Source organism: Ceratotherium simum, chromosome X, assembly GCF_057802395.1.
Source record: "Ceratotherium simum simum isolate JZ-2026a chromosome X, ASM5780239v1, whole genome shotgun sequence".
NCBI classification, from domain to species: domain Eukaryota; kingdom Metazoa; phylum Chordata; class Mammalia; order Perissodactyla; family Rhinocerotidae; genus Ceratotherium; species Ceratotherium simum.
Genome location: NC_141940.1, coordinates 40992493 through 41009006, shown reverse-complemented (window position 1 = coordinate 41009006; position 16514 = coordinate 40992493). Strand labels below are relative to the sequence as shown.

Here is a 16514-nt window from a genome sequence, read left to right as displayed (position 1 = left end):
GACTTGCAGAAGCTCTTTAGTCTAAGGTAGTCCCATTTGTTTATTTTTTCTTTTGTTTCCCTTACCTGAGTAGACATGGTATTTGAAAAGATATGATCTCACTCATTAAGTGGTAGATAATAACAACAACAAACAAACACATAGAGACAGAGATTGGATTGGCGGTTACCAGAGGGGAAGGGGGGAGGGAGGAGGGCAAAAGGGATAATTAGGCACATGTGTGTGGTGATGGCTTGTAATTAGTATTTGGGTGGTGAACATGAGAACATGATGTAATCCATGCAGAAATAGAAGTATAATGATGTACACCTGAAATGTATACACTGTTATAAACCAATGTTACTGCAATAAACGAAAAATTCAAAAAAGAAAAGAAAAGAAAAGATACTGCTAAGCCCGATGTCAACGAGTGTACTGCCTATATTTTCTTCTAAGAGTTTTATGGTTTCAGGTCTTACATTCAAGTCTTTAATCCATTTGGAGTTAATTTTTGTGTATGGAGTAAAATAATCATTTACTTTCATTCTTTTGCACGTGGCTGTACAGTTTTGGCAACACCATTTATTGAAGAGACTTTCCTTTCTCCATTGTATGTTCTTGGCTTCTTTGTCAAAGACTCGCTGTCCATAGTTGTGTGGTTTTATTTCTGGGCTTTCAATTCCGTGCCGTTGGTCTGTGTGTCTGTTTTTGTACCAATACCGTTCTGTTTTGATTACTCTAGCTTTGTAGTATATTTTCAAGGCAGGGAGTGTGCTATCTCCAGCTTTGTTCTTCTTTCTCAAGATTGCTTTGGCTATTCGGGGTCTTTTGTTTTTCCAGATAAATTTTAGGATTCTCTGTTCTATTTCCGTGAAGAATGTCATTGGGATTCTGATTGGGATTGCATTGAATCTGTAGATTGCTTTAGGTAATATGGACATTTTAACTATGTTTATTCTTCCAATCCATGAGATGAAATATCTTTCCATTTCTTTATGTCTTCGTTGATTTCTGTCAATAATGTCTTATAGTTTTCAGTGTATAGGTCTCTCTCCTCCTTGGTGAAATTTATTCCTAGGTATTTTATTCTTTTTGTTGTGATTGTAAATGGGATTGTATTCTTGAATTCTCTTTCTGCTAGTTTGTCATTAGTGTCTAGAAACGCAACTGATTTTTGGAAGTTGATTTTGTACCCTGCAACTTGACTTAGTTGTTGATTATTTCTAATAGTTTTCTGGTGGATTCTTTAGGGTTTTCTATATATAGAATCATGTCATCTGCAAACAGCAAGAGTTTCGCTTCTTCCTTTCCAATTTGCATTCCTTTTATTTCTATTTCTTGCCTAGTTGCTTGGCCAAGACCTCCAGTACTATGTTGAACAGGAGTGGGGAGAGTGGGCACCCTTTCTTGTTGCTGTTCTCAGAAGGATGGCTTTCAGTTTTTCTCCGTTGAGTATGATGTTGGCTGTGGGTTTGTCATATATGGCCTTTATTATGTTGAGGTACTTCTTTACACATTTTGTTTAGAGTTGTTATCATAAATAGGTGTTGGATCTTGTCAAATGCAGTCTCTGCATCTATTGAGATGATCATGTGACTTTTATTCTTCATTTTGTTAATGTGGGGTATCACATTGATTGATCTGTGGATGTTGAACCATCCATGCATCCCTGGATTAAATCCCACTTGATCATGGTGTATGATCCTTTTAATGTATTGTCGTAATCGATTTGCTAATATTTTGTTGAGGATTTTTGCATCTATGTTCATCAGTCATATAGGCCTGTAATTTTCCTTTTTTGTGTTGTCCTTGTCTGATTTTGGTATTAGGGTGATGTTGGCCTCATAAAATGAGGTAGGAAGCATCTCGTCCTTTTGAGAAGGATAGGAATTAAATCTTCTTTGAATTATTGGTAGAATTCACTAGAGAATCCATCTGGTCCTGGACTTTTGTTTTGGGGGAGGTCTTTGATTACTGTTTCTATTTCTTTGCTTGTGATTGGTCTATTCAGATTCTCTATTTTTTCTTGATTCAGTTTTGAGAGGTTGTATGAGTCTAAGAATTTATCCATTTCTTCTAAGTTATCCAGTTTGTTTACGTATAGCTTTTCATAGTGTTCTCTTGCAATCCTTTGTATTTCTGTGGTGTCCATTGCAATTTCTCCTCTTTTGTTTCTGATTTTTTTTTATTTGAGTCTTCTCTCTTTTTTTCTTAGTGAGTCTGGCTGGGGGTTTTTCAATTTTGTTTGTCTTCTCAAAGAACCAGCTCTTAGTTTCCTGGACCCTTTCTACTGTTTTTTTGGTCTCTATCTCATTTATTTCTGCTCTGATTTTTTTCATTTCCTTACTTCCACTGACTTTGGGCTTTGTTTGTTCTTCTTTTTATAGTTCTTTTAGGTATAGAGTAAGCTTGTTTATTTGAGATTTTTCTTGTTTGTTGAGGTAGGCCTCTATTGCTAAAAATTTCCCTCTTAGTACCACTTTTGCTGCATGCTATTAATTTTGGTATATTGTGTTTTCATTTTCATTTGTCTCTAGGTAGTTTTTGATTTCTCTTTTGATTTCTGCATTGATCCAACAGTTGTTCAGTAGCATGTTTCTTAGGCTTCACATATTTGTGACTTTCCCAGCTTTTTTGTTGTAGTTGATTTCTAGTTTCATAACATTGTGGTTGGAAAAGATGCTTGATAGGATTTCAATCCTCTTCAATTTATTGAGGCTTGCCTTGTTTCCCGAAGTATGGTCTATCTTTGAGAATGTTGCATATGCACCTTGGAAGAATGTGTATTATGCTGTTTTTGGATGGAATGCTCTCTCTATATCTATTAAGTCCATCTGATCAAGTGTTTCATTTAAATCCACCATTCCCTTGTTGACTTTCTGTCTGGATTATCTATCCATTGACATAAGCGGGGTGTTAAGGTCCCCTACTACTGTTGTGTTGCTGTTAATGTCTTCCTTTAGATCTGTTAATATTTGCTTTCCATTCATTGGTGCTCCATTCATTGGTGTTATGTGCATATATATTCATAAGTGTTATGTCTTCTTGATGGAATGTCCCTTTTATCATTATATCATGGACATCTTTGTCTCTCATTATCTTTTCCTTGAAGTCTGCTTTGTCTGACATAAATGGCTACACCTGCTTTCTTTTGCTTGCCGTTTGCCTTGAGTATCATCTTCCATCCCTTCAGTCTGAGGCCTATGTTTGTCTTTAGAGCTGAGATGTGTTACCTGGAGGCAGCATATTGTGGGGTCTTGTTTTTTAGTCCATCCAGCCACTCTGTGTCTTTTGATTGTTGAATTCAATCGATTTACATTGAGCGATTATTGTTATATGAGGGCTTAATACTGCCATTGTATCTTTTGTCTCCCATTGTTTCTTGTCCCTTGTATTTCTGTCTACCATTTCAATTTGGTGGTTTTCTGTGCCGGTCTTCTCAGTTTTCTCTTTATTTATGATATGTGACTCTGCTCTGATTTTTTGTTTTGTGGTTACCATGATGTTTGTATAAAAGATCTCATAGATGAGACAGTCCATTTTCTTATAGCCTCTTATCTCCATTAGCCTAAGAAGGTTCCATCCCTTTCCTCTTCCCCTTGTATGTTGTTGTTCTCACAAATTATTCTTTTTTGTGTTATGAGTTTGTGGCCAAATTGAAGTGGTTATAGTTATTTTTGATGCTTTCTTTCCCTTTATCCTTTCTTTTATAACTAAGAAAGAGATAGAGAGCTGCAATTTTTCTCATTTTGTCTGTCTATTTATCTCCTTGCTCAAAGCTTTGTAAACCTTTGCCTTTTTGATTCAGGTAGCAGGACTCCCTTCAACACTTCTTGTAAGGCAGGTCTAGTGGCGATGAAATCCCTCAGCTTTTGTTTGTCTGGAAAAGCTTTTATTTCTCCATCATATCTAAAGGATAATTTCGCTGGATAGAGTGTTCTTGGCTGATAGTTTTTGTCTTTCAGTATTTTGAATATATCATTCCACTCTCTCCTAGCCTGTAAGGTTTCTGCTGAGAAATCTGCTGAAAGCCTGATGGAGGTTCCTTTGTAGGTTATTTTCTTCTCTCTTGCTGCCCTTAATATTTATTCTTTGTCATTGACTTTTGACAGTATTACTATTATATGCCATAGAGAAGGTCTTTTTTGCATTGATGTAATTAGGTGTTCTATTAGCCTCATGTACTTGTATGCCTAGTTTCTTCCCCAGGTTTGGGAAGTTCTCAGCTATTACTTCTTTGAATAAGCTCTCTGCTCCTTTCTCCCTCTCTTCTCTCTCTCAGATATGATAATCCTTATGTTACTTTTCCTAATTGAGTCAGATATTTCTTGAAGAATTTCTTCATTTTTCAAAAATCATAGTTCTCTCTCCCCTTCCACCTGGATCATTTCTAGGTTTCCATCTTTGAGCTTGCTGATTCTCTCCTTCTTAAGGTCCTCTCTAGTTTTTTATGCTTTCTATGTTATTTTTTTTTTCTCATTAATTGTGTTCTTCATTTCCAGAATTTCTGTTTGGTCTTTCTTAGAGCTTCAATCTCTTTGGTGAAGTATTCCTTCTGTTGATTAATTAGATTCCTAAGCTCATTGAACTGTCTTTCTGGGTTTTCTCGTAACTTGTAGAGTTTCTTTATGACAGCTATTTTGAATTCTCTGTCAGTCAGAGTGTAATCTTCTGTGACTTCAAGTTTGGTTTCTGGAGAGCTGTCCTTCTCCTTCTGTTCTGCTGTTTTTACTGTAGTCCTTCATGCTGTTTGATGAATTGATCTTCTGCCTGTGCATTAGTGGTAGTAAACGCCCTTCTTATTTGGGCACGGCTTCGGTTACTTTGGTTCTGAGCTGCTTCTGATTGTATTTGAGACTGCACTTTCCACCCTCCACTACCTTGCTAGAGGCATCGTCAGTGCCCTTCTTATGCTGCTTGTGCGTATGAGGTTGCTGGCGCCTTGCTGCTTTCAATGTTGCTGCAGTCTCAGGTGTTGCCGCCAGAGTCACCAGCCTGTGACCACTTCTACTACTTCTCGGGTTGCCTGGGTCTCGTATTCCTCCACTTGCTCTCTGTGGGCTCTAGAAGGGCTTTGGTGCTGCCACCCCATGCACCACATGTGCTGCTGCTCATGAGTTATCTGGGAGTGCTGGTCCTGCAGTCTCTGGTCACTGGTGCCCACCAGCATACTTTTTTGAGACCTCAGGTCAGGGCACCCTGCTCCTGCCAGTGAAATCCATGTTCTGTTTGCTGTCCCTACTGCTGGAGAGACCAGTACCACTGCCAGGGGAGGGGGAGGAGGCCAGGTTGCCAGCTCTGCTCTGAGTCTTGGAGCCTCAGGACGTGTGCACCACCAGCCACCGCTGGAGGGGGGGCAGGGGCCAAGCAGGGAGTGTCATGTTTGCCCTTGCAGCCTGTGGTTGCTGGCATGCACACCAGTGTGTGGACCTGCGTTTGGGATCGTTGCCACCAGGGGAAAGGGTGGAGGCTTCTCCCCTAGTTCCACTGCCTCCTGGAGGTCCAGTCCACCCACCTTCAGATGTATAGATGCATGGATCACTCAGGTATTCTGGTGCACTGTGCAGGGCATCCTTTGTTGGTCACTGGATGTCTGACTGGTTGTTACTTAGGGGGAGAGACAACGGTAACAGCTTATTCCACTATGATGCTTATGTCACTTCCCTAACTCTAAGATTTATATCCCAGGGATTGTAGCATAGTGTACTAAAAAGGGCATTGGAGTACAAATCTGAAGATCTAGTGTCACAGCCTCTGAATCTCAGTTTCCTTATTTGAAATATGGAGGTGATAATAATGTCTATTTGTTAATAGGACAACCCTGGCAGAAGAGAATCCTTGTCTGTCCCACCTTCCTGGCTCTGGGGCTTCACCTCCCTCATTGGACCTTGATCAGATTTCTCAATGTTCTATCTGGAAGGGCTGTTGTCACTACCACTTCCAGCCACCAGGAGTCCTCAGTTCTCACAGCCTAATTGTGGAATGTGCCTTTTTATTTATCTAATTGTTTCCCCAAATTCAGGCAAGCCAGGCTGACGTTTACTAACGAACCCTCTTCAGAACCTCAGTCTAACAGAGGGGCATAAACACAGGGAGCAGAGACTCTATTGAGGGAGGAGGTTTTAGTGCACTGGTGAATAGACCTCTACTTCTACACTGGAGTCCTAGCTGCTACTAGCTACCCTGCCCTTCAGTGGGGCTGCTGATGGCTGGCCTCTAGTCACCCTCTGCCCCTTCTCCTGTTCCCAGGGGGTGAGAATCAGGGGTCCTGTACAATGGTGAATGGTAGCCCCTGGAGTTGTGCAGGGCACAGCCTGTCTGGACATATAGCACAGAGAATTTGTCCCTACCAGCACTCCAGCTTCTATTCCACACTGTGTGGGCTCAGGCAATCCTACTGATTCCCATGCATTATGTCCAATTAACATTGCTTGAAGGGCGGATTTACATGCCTTCTGTTTTACAATACTAGGTAGGAGAACCATTCCCCAGTCAGATACAATGTCCAGCCCCACAATACAGTCAGGTAAAAGAGATGTAACCACTTCACATAAAGCCTGTTCAAACATACCGATTCTCCTACAAACTTTTACCTTAATTCCATTAATCCTTACATTCCTAACTGTAGCCTCCATTAGGCTGTCATCAGCAGGTTTTGGTTTTACAATACTAGGTAGGGGAAGAGTTCCCCAGCCAGACATAATATCCATTCCCATAACACATCCAGATAAAGGAGATGCAATTTCTTTACCTAAAGCCTGTTTAAACATTTCAACTTTCATGATCTGGTCGACCCTTACATTTTTCTGTTCACTCAATCTAATTGGAGCCCATGTCACGGCTTCACCAATGGGTTTTGGTACCACAGCGCATGAGGCTCCTATATCAAGGAGTCCTGGAAACGTCTCTTTTCCACTCCCTGACCATTTTTCCCACTCTTGTGCAAAAGGCTTTGGGTCCCCAGTGAGGGGTCGAGCCAAGGGACTCTGGCCCTTTTGTCAGTCTTTAACTTGACTAATCTGCCTAACCACTGCCACAAGCACAAGCGATTGTTGGTCAGGTTTCTCTTTGCAATCTCTGCCTTCAGGCTTTTAAATTTTTTCCAAATTGGGCTAAATCGAGTGGACTTGTTGGAGGCACTTTAATGTTGGGGGACCAGCAGGGGGACCCTTTTGCCTTTCCAGCCTTTGGTAGTGCTGTATGAATACCTTGGTTTTGAACCCATCAATGTCCATTTTATTCATCCCAGTTCTTAATAACCATCTAAAGAGTTTCACCCTGCTGGGATGAGTCCCTTGGCTCTCCCATTTCTGTTTCGCTCCTATCAGTATCTGCTTGATTCACATTATTCCTTAACAATCATTTAAAAATTTTCACCCTGCGAGAACCAGTCTCTTGATTCTCTCCTCTGCCCTTCCCCATTCTCTTGTTAATTAACCTAATATTTTTATTGGCATCTGTAAAACACATGAGATGAAACTGAAACAGGAAATTCAATAAAGCTTCCCAAACTTTCCCTCAGTTTTGCAGCAGTAAGGTTACATGGAGTGCCCATGTGAAAGGGGCCCCCTTAACCTTAGCATTTACCATGACCTGGGTAGCGGGCATATTCAGCAGATGAATATCCTGGTCGTCATGAGGCCAGTCCCTCATGGCTTGCATATGAAGCATATCAGCTGCTTCATTTGTGGTGTTCCACTTGGCATTCATAGGGGGAGATGGACAGTCCCCCTCTGCAGGGTAAACAGGCCTTACCATGGCTTTTATCCATGCCACCATGCTGGCTGTTCCCTCGGAAACAACCTCCTGTGTGTCTGGATCACATATAGCCATCTGTGATTCTTCCATAGGAAGCTGTGGGTCCTGCATCAACCCAAATACACTCTTCCACTCGGCAGCGTTCAAAATGAAAGACACAGCCCCAAATTAGTCACTCTCATAATCCATTTCAGTACAGGTTCCTCAGGAAGCTGATGATATTGATCTACAAAATGAAACAATTCCTTCACACTATACCCTCTGGTTTCAATAGTTTCTTGGTTTTGTGCTCCCCTCATGTTGACTACCTTCTTGGTGACCAGAGATCTTAGAGCTACTTTCCATTGTCCCAGCATAGTTTTTCCCTTGCAGGGTGGCTTTGAGGCTAGTGACTGATTTCTGAGCTTGGCCTACCACCAAGATCCAACCTAGTCTCTTTTAATTTTAGTTTAGCTGTTACAGACAACAATAATCAAGAGATTGAATATTTCCGCTTTTCCTTATTAGTTTGCATTTCCTTATGCATCCTGTGAACCAACTGCCTGGGAATCAGATCCATCACTAAATTCCGTTGGTGACTTTTACCTTTAGTAACTGAGTGCAGCACAGCTGCTGCTCCACATCATGGGTGACCACGTGGCCACTCCAGAATCAAAGGTTCTTCATCCCCCACCCCTTCATCCTTTCCTTTCCCAGACCATATGTTTCCATGAGCCAGGGCTGTTCTAGTAAATTCCACTTTACTGAGACCAACTGTATTAGAATTACCCCAGTTTTTCCTCCTGTGTCTCCTTTACTCTCACAGAATACATTACCGCCACACTCACAACACTTCTGACACCAGATGTGTGCAGGGGGGGATTGGTGTTCCCATATGCGAGCAATTCTGCAGCACCAACTGGGGGTCCTAGACTGATGATTTGCAAATATTTTCTCTCATTCCGTGTATTGCCTTTTCATTCTCATGATAGTGTCCTTTGATACCCAAGAGTTTTTAATTTTGATGTAGTCTAACCCATCTAATTTTCCTTTTATTGCCAGCTCTTTTGGTGTCATGTCTAAGAAATCATTGCCAAATCCAATGTCATGAAGTTTTCTCTTATGTTTTCTTCTAAGAGCTTTATAGTTTTAGCTCTTATGTTAGGTCTTTGATGCATTTTGAGTTCATTTTTGTATATGATGTAATGTAAGAATAATTTGGTTTTTAACGTTTGACGTTTGCATTGACTATTAGGCATGTAAGTGATGATGTTGAATAGGAATTTGAATATACGATATCTCCCTTCTCTGTACAGCACATTCCTACTCTTCCTCTAAGACCGGCACAGCTGTTACAAAGTCCCCCAAACTCTGAAAGGAGAAAAATTCCAGAAGTTGGAGCTCATAGAAGACGAGGACTTGGAAGTGGCCATCAGATTTGTTGATTAGAAGGCTCATCGGTGAGCACTGAGAGAGCAGAAGGCTGAATGCCATGTAAGTCAAGAGAAGGTAAGGACAGGCAGTCTTTCCAAAGGCTTTCCTATGTGGCCTTCCTTGCCTTTTCTTTTGATTGCCTTGTCAGCATTTCTCAAGGTGTTTTGATGATGAAAGAGATCCAGAAGATTTGCATCTCCAACGGTACCTCAAAAAGGCTCTTTCCAGGAAGGGATGTTATAACTCTGGCAGTGGGTGGGATTTACAGACAGACGGTTTTGGCTTAGACTAAGTTCTAATGAAGGGAGCATCAGAGTCAGATAGACTTAGGAGCTCAATTCCCAGCTGTGCCACTCAGCAGCTGTGTGACCCTGGGTAAGGCACTTTCTCTCATCCTCATTTTCCTCATCTGTAAGTTAGATGGTGCAAGGATTAAATGAGATCAAGTAGGAAAAGACACCAAGAGTGATTATACAGTAGAATAGAGTGGTGACACAATAATTGTTAGGGAAGGGTTGATAAAGAGAAATAGTATTCAGAACAGGCCCAAAATGGAATGAGGTCCCCATCATTAGAGATGTTCAAGCACAGACTACATGACTACTTGGTGGGAACTTTATGCAGAGGATTCTAATGATTTTGCCAGCTGTACATTGAAGTCCTTTCTAATCTTCAACTTTAGAATTCTAAGAATCCCAAACAATAGAGATGCAGACACAAAAGATGTTACTGAGGCCACCCCACTGATGGTGGAGCCTTCATGCCCAAATGGGGTCTCGTTGGAGCAAGTGGCCTCTAAGGGTGAGGGTAAATACCATCCAAGGGACTACGTGTGTGTGTGTTATGGGGGGCGAGGGATGGCTTAGTGCCGTCTCAGATTTCAGAGCACACAGCCAGCTGTGCTGTCTGCTGCTGCCATCTGGCATTTTGCCTCAGCACTGCATGTCATTCCAATAATCAAATAAGCCCCTAAAGTGACTGCGTGTTCATTTTACCCCTTGACTCAGTCAACTGGGGCATCCCATACTAATCTCTCATTTACGTTTTTATGGTTTTATCATAACTGACTCCCATTTGGGGAGAAGACTTTAAGTGTTGGTACAGTGAGAAAGAGTGTTTCTTGGTTATCTAGGCTTTTATGTGTGGCTTACAATATCTTTTACAGCTTTGGCCTCCAAAGCTACCTCTATGCTACTTCTCCCCACTGCACCCTCTTCATACCGCTGCTACTGACCCCAGTTCAAGCCTTCGTCCCTGAGTTAGGCTTTTACAGTAGCCTTCTAATTGGTTTTTCACCTCTGGTGTTCACCCCCTCTTTAATCCTTTCAGCATCCAAGCCATTTACTATCTGACTCCAACTTACCATTCTAGCTTGCTCCTCCCTGCCCTTCCTGTCATGCACACACGGCTCCAACCTAATGGGGCTTCTGGCCTCTCCCTGAGCAACTCTCTCGTGCAGGTATTCAGTTTTCCTTCTTCTGCCAAAATCCCATCGTTTTTTTCAAAGCCAATACCATATACCCTTCTCCCCAAAGCCACCTATAAAGACTCTGTGTGTGTACTGTGTGGCTCTCTTTGTGCCCTGATCACATAGTAACTTTTTAAAGAGTTCTGTGTGTGTCTGTCTTATTTCCCTTGAAAGTCTGTAAGTTTCATTTCTCGCATCAGTAGCTGCATTCTCTCCATATTCCTTCTCATTTTAAAAACAAACTCTTTTTACCCACCGTGATATATGCCCTGGATCCCTACCCCATGTAACAAATAAACAAATACACCCAGTCAAGGTTGGTGGTCTTACACTGAAAAGTAATTTCAACACCAGACATTCTAAAAGACGAATTACAGTAGTCATTTTAGGTACTGATTGACAGTGTAGAAGTCTGAGTGGGGAAAATAAATCAGGCTACAATTGATCAGTTCCACTGAATGTTGCCTAGGTGTTCCTAATCAGCAAGGAGCCACATTTGCTCCCCTGGTGTACTTTTCTCTTTTTTAGAAGTGTCAAAACGCGGGAGGGAAGGTTGCTTGAACTATTTGTTTGACTTATTTCTTAGCTTGTCAGCCTGACTAACTTAAGTCATTATTTTGTCCTTGGGTATCATGGAATTTTAAAGAAATGAGCCATTCTCTAGTTTGTTCTTCAGGATGTAGGCATATTGCATCCATTTAATCCCTTGAATTTACACAGTGGGCTAGCATCGAAGCCAGAGGTGAGTACAACATTTATTTGGGCGACATCAGTTTCCATAAAACGAGATGACAAGAACCCACCACAGCTCTTCTGACTGCTTCCGTGTTCCTGGTGTTATTTACGAGAACATTGCTCATTTACAGTGAATTGGTTCCCCCAGACTGTTTCTCCCACATGGAGTATATTGAGTTGAGGCAGAGCATAAAGGGTCAACATGTCTTAGGAGATAAACAGCCACCAAGGCTATGTTTGTTAATACCGACATGACTAATGTAGGGTAAAGGGCGTTCAGAACAGGATGCACACATATTCAAGTGTACAAAGCTATTCCAAAAGCTATTAGGTCTGCAAAAGCTTTGCTGTGGACCTGCAGATCCTATTTAGGGGTCAGCTATGGACATAAAGTCAGAGTGACCCTCCTTGTATTTTATTATATGCACACTTGTTAAGAGAGCTTCTTTCCACTGAAATGCCTTATTATGGCACTCTGTTTATGCAGAGCTTCACTTTGGATTTATTAAAAATAAGCAGAAGTGCTTGTTTCAGCTTGAGGATTATGTCTGGAACTTAATTTGCAAAATGTACTCTCTACCCCAGCCCAATGGTCAGAAAATGACCACCCTACTCCAGAGGACTAATAATAATAATTTAATGCTCACTGCAGCCCTGGAAGCTAGGTATTATTCTTCCCATTTTCCAGCCAGGAGAGGAGAGGATTGAGTGGAAGTCATAGCTTAGACTCTGAAGCCAGACTGCCTGGGTTTGAATCCCAGCTCTGCCACTCACTAGCTGTGTGCTCTTAAGCAAGTTACCTAAATTCTCTGTGCCTCAGTTTCCTCATCTCTAGAGTGAGATGATAATAGGACTTCCTGATAGGGTAAAATGAGTTAATTCGCAGAAAGCACCTAAAACTATTGCCAATCACACAGTCGGTGCTCAAAATAATGAAAGATCTTCTTCTGGAGTTAGGTGGCCATTTTCTGGCCAGTCAATAGGACAAACAAGAAGGAAAAATGTGGGTCACCGGAGCAGGCTGGCCTTTTCCACAGTTCCTGAGATGAGCTGTGTGACTCTGGTTGGGGGCAGGGGAAGGCGTAGAGAAGTTTTGGAGAATGAAGTCTGGGGCGTGGGTAGTAGTGCCTGGGATGTGTCCCAAATGTGTCTGCCCCAGCCTGAAGCTCCTGGAATCCAGGAGATGAGAAAACGCCCTTTCCTATGCAGGCTCAAGGAAGAGTTTAAAACCCCAAGGAATATACAAACTACGAAACTCAATAAATCACACTAAATTCATTTTTGAACTACTACTTTACCCTCTTAATTTAGAAGTGGGAATTTACAAATCAACTGACTGTTCATCATAGTTTTTCTTGGGGAGATCCGAAGCACAGTTTCTGGCTTACCCAGCAGGGGAGTCAAACAAACGAGTTATGTGGAACCATCCTGTCATCTTACCTTGTAATTTCTAATGATTGGACTAGGCGTTTTATTGTCATCACAGAATTTATATGTTTCAAATATAATTTTGTTCAAAGCTCTCAGTCCATATTGAACTAATCAATGTTCCCCCTTTACTTTTCAGCTACACTCTCAGGTGGTGTCTACAGCAGCAGCTTCAGCATTTACACCTTTCTGTCCACAGCTTTGTCTCAGATATTCATGTGGATACAGGCTGGTTCACAACAGAGCACAGGATAAAATGCAAGATTCCTTCCTGTTTCTGATTTGCAATAATAAGGGATAAATGTGCTTACAGCAATCACTCCCGTGGAGAGTAAGGGGGAAATTTAGCTGAACATAATGTGTGTTGGCCTGAGTAAGGCTCAATCGCATGCCCCTCACTTGGAGTTGGAGTCTAGTTTCTGACTGCCCAAACGGTTTCACAATGCATGCTGGAAGATGTAGCCCCAACCAGCAACACTGGCAATAAGCAAGGAGTCATAAGAATCCCTTAGTACAGAGAAATTCACCAGGCCATTGAGCTAGTGAACTCAGGTGATCTAGTATTCCTTCATTCATCACGGTAACGATATTTCTTGGGAGAGCACCATCTGCCAGGCCCTGTGCCATGCATAGCCAGACACACATTATGCTCCTGGGGAAATGATGGTTTAGTAGAAATATAGATGATGAAACAAGGGGTTCCAGTACAGTGTGATACTCTGATATATGTAAGAGGAGCTCCTAAACCAGGCTTGAGTGCCTGGGGCAGGGGTGGAAGGAAGTATTAATCTTTATATGTATATATACATATATATATATATATAGAGAGAGAGAGAGAGAGAGAGAGACAGAGACAGAGACAGAGACAGAGACAGAGACAGACAGAGAGAGAGAGAGAGAGAGAGTGAGTAAAATGTAAATCCAACCACATTTCAACTCCTTTGCTTTTTTCACTCTGGTCCAAGCCACCATCATCTCTCAGGTGGACTACTACAAGGGCCTCCTAACTGGCTTCCCCACTTCCAGTTTTGTATTCTACAGCAAATATCATCGGTTAGCTCACTTGACTCCATTCCAAAACCCCAATCACAGCAAGTAAGGCTTGAGAGAGGTTGGAAAGCTAGTCTACATTTCCTGAACTCCGCCCTTATGGCCTGGACTCCACAGATGACTTAGCCTCTGCCAAGCAGATACACCTGTATGAGATTTGGAAGGGGAACTGAGGTGTAGCCTATGCTTCTTCTTCTTCTGTGGTTTCTGATTTCTGCTAGTGATGGTCTTGGAAGCTTTTGCTTCTTGTGCATCAGCACAGTTCCTAGTTTTGTGGATATCAAAAGGCAAAGTACAGGACATCTACTTTGCTTATGTAGAAGGAGAATGAGGCAGTGTGGTCTCGAAGCTAAAACTTGTGATTATCTCAGCAGAGACCAAATAGTCCTGGAGCCGGCTATTAGGACAACGGCTTCCTCACTCTCCACCCTCCTGTGTGGATGTACCAGTTCTGTGGTATATTATTCAGGAAACTAGTTCTGGAAATTCAACCTAGAATCTGTTCTTCTGGCTCTTTCAACACCTTTGTAAGCACCTAATTCCCCTTTCTACTTAAATGCATTAAAGTGCTTTCTGCTGCCTGTAACAGAACTCTACATTCTACTCTCTACACAGAAGTTAAAGGAAATATTTTTACAGCAAAAATAAGTTCCTATAACCTCCCTGCTCGAAACCCTCCAATGGCTTCCCATTCTACTTATAATAAAGGCCAATCTCATAATTTCTTTCCGCTCTACCCTGGATCACCTTACCGAAGCTCTCCTTCCCTTCTTGCTGTTCCTCAAACACACCAAGAACACTCCTGCCTCAGGGCTCGGTGTTTACTGTTCCCTCTGTCGGGAATATTCTTCCTCCAGATAGGTAGACGGCTCAACTTTTTACTTCATGCCAGTCATCCCTTTCTAATCTAAAGTAGCCCAACCTCACTCTCTATGTTTGCTTTCTATGGTTCATTTCTGCAGAGCATGCATCACTCTCTGAGATCATCTTGTTTAATTTTTACATTTTTTTGTACATCATCTGCCTCTCTTCACTAGAATATAAGTTCTACGAGGATAGAGACCTTGTCTTGCCTTTTTCAGTGGATCCATGGGAAGAGCAGTGACCCACACAAATTGAAAAAATACCTAGGAATTCAGGAGGAGGGTGAAGAAATAGAAGAGACTGGGCATTTTTGAGTGCTGCTGAAATGTTTAGGGAGTTTTAGAAAGCAAAGCACCGAAGACTGAAAAATCAAATTACCAGGTGGTAATTTCTGAAGAATATTCTTGCAATTGTGAGACAGAAATATGCAAGCAATGTGAAGAACAGCCAGAATTGTGTCTGCAGTGGGTGTCATGACTTCATCAGCATCCAATTAGAAGGCTGTTTCATGACCTGCTCTGCAGCCTATTTGGGATTTTGTTCTACAAAAGCATGTGCTTGGTCCAGTCTGGTCATCTGGGGAGTAATAAAACAAGATGTTGAGGTTCAGATCCTTTGAGGGGGCAAAACTGTGCTTTGCAAGCCTCTGCTGTGTTTTCAGCCCAGCACTACCCATTCTGGAATGGGAGTAAGAAAGGGAAAGACACAACCCCTAACTACAACGAGGGAAGAGAGGTGAAATCCTCTACAACGAGGGTCAAGGAGCTGGCTAGGAGAGGACCAACCTATAGGAATCAGGTAGAGTGGATGCTCTGGAGAGGAAAAAGACCAGAAGGACAGAGAATCAGAAAGCACGGCATCAGTGAATAGGGGACCTCGAAGTGCTTTGGAACTAGGACAGAAGCCAACTCTAGTTTGGGACCGAATTGACCAGACATTTTTATTCATGAAGCCAGAACCGAAGGAAGTATTAGGCACTGCAATGTTGGTTTCCTGTGTCCCTGGATCACCTGCTTTAGAGTGTCTAGGGGGTACTTGTTCAAAATGAAGATTTTCTCCACCTGCCGCATCCTCTACTAGGGGTGGCTCCGAAGATTCTGCAATTTAACAGTTTTCCCTTGATATAATTTTTATGTATGCTAAGATTTGAGAGCCACTAATATCGGCCACAGACAATTTGTCAAGTGAAAAAATTCCAGAATGAATCTTCCGTCATGAATGAAAGCAGACTTTCTCACATTGTGTGTGGCTTTTTGAAAGATAGTGTCAATTGCAAATGAGGGAAATCCTGTTAAACCATCTTCTCATCGAACAGATTTTAACATGGTATATGACACCCTTTACCCCACTCAAATACTCCCATCTCTACCAAAACACACATAACACACCCAGAGCCTGCTCTAATGTATAGAGGAACATGTTTGTCCTCAAAAATCAACACAATAAAGGGGTTCTACTGTGGGAGTGTGACAGTACTGAGTAATATTTAAGCTGTTTTTGTGAAATACCACACACCTACAGAAAAGTGCATAAAACATAACTATACAGTATAAGGAATCATTATAATGTGGGCATTCATGTAATCACTACTCTAGTCAAATAAAACATGACCAGTCAAATAAAAATGGCGTCATGTAGTATATATTCTGGTGTGTCTGTTCTTTTTTCTTTTTGGCTTGATGTTATTTTCATAAGATTTATCCAACTTGTACGCAGCTAAGTTTGTTCATTTTCTTTCCTATATGATCTCGAATTTATGGATATATCTCTTCATATACCCATTCAACTAGTTTTGGAATTTGGGTTGTGTCCAGTTTGG

At 41.7% G+C, this 16514-nt stretch overlaps 1 long non-coding RNA gene across 1 annotated transcript in view; it reads left to right on the top strand.

Annotated features, from left to right (window-relative positions):
• LOC147911828 (uncharacterized) overlaps positions 1 to 16303 on the top strand; it is a 35139-nt gene extending 18836 nt beyond the window's left edge. The window contains exons 3-4 of the long non-coding RNA XR_015550575.1: positions 9033 to 9225; positions 12921 to 16303. This is a non-coding gene — a long non-coding RNA (uncharacterized LOC147911828). The remainder of the gene's footprint in view (positions 1 to 9032; positions 9226 to 12920) is intronic.
• Positions 16304 to 16514: the final 211 nt, after the last annotated feature.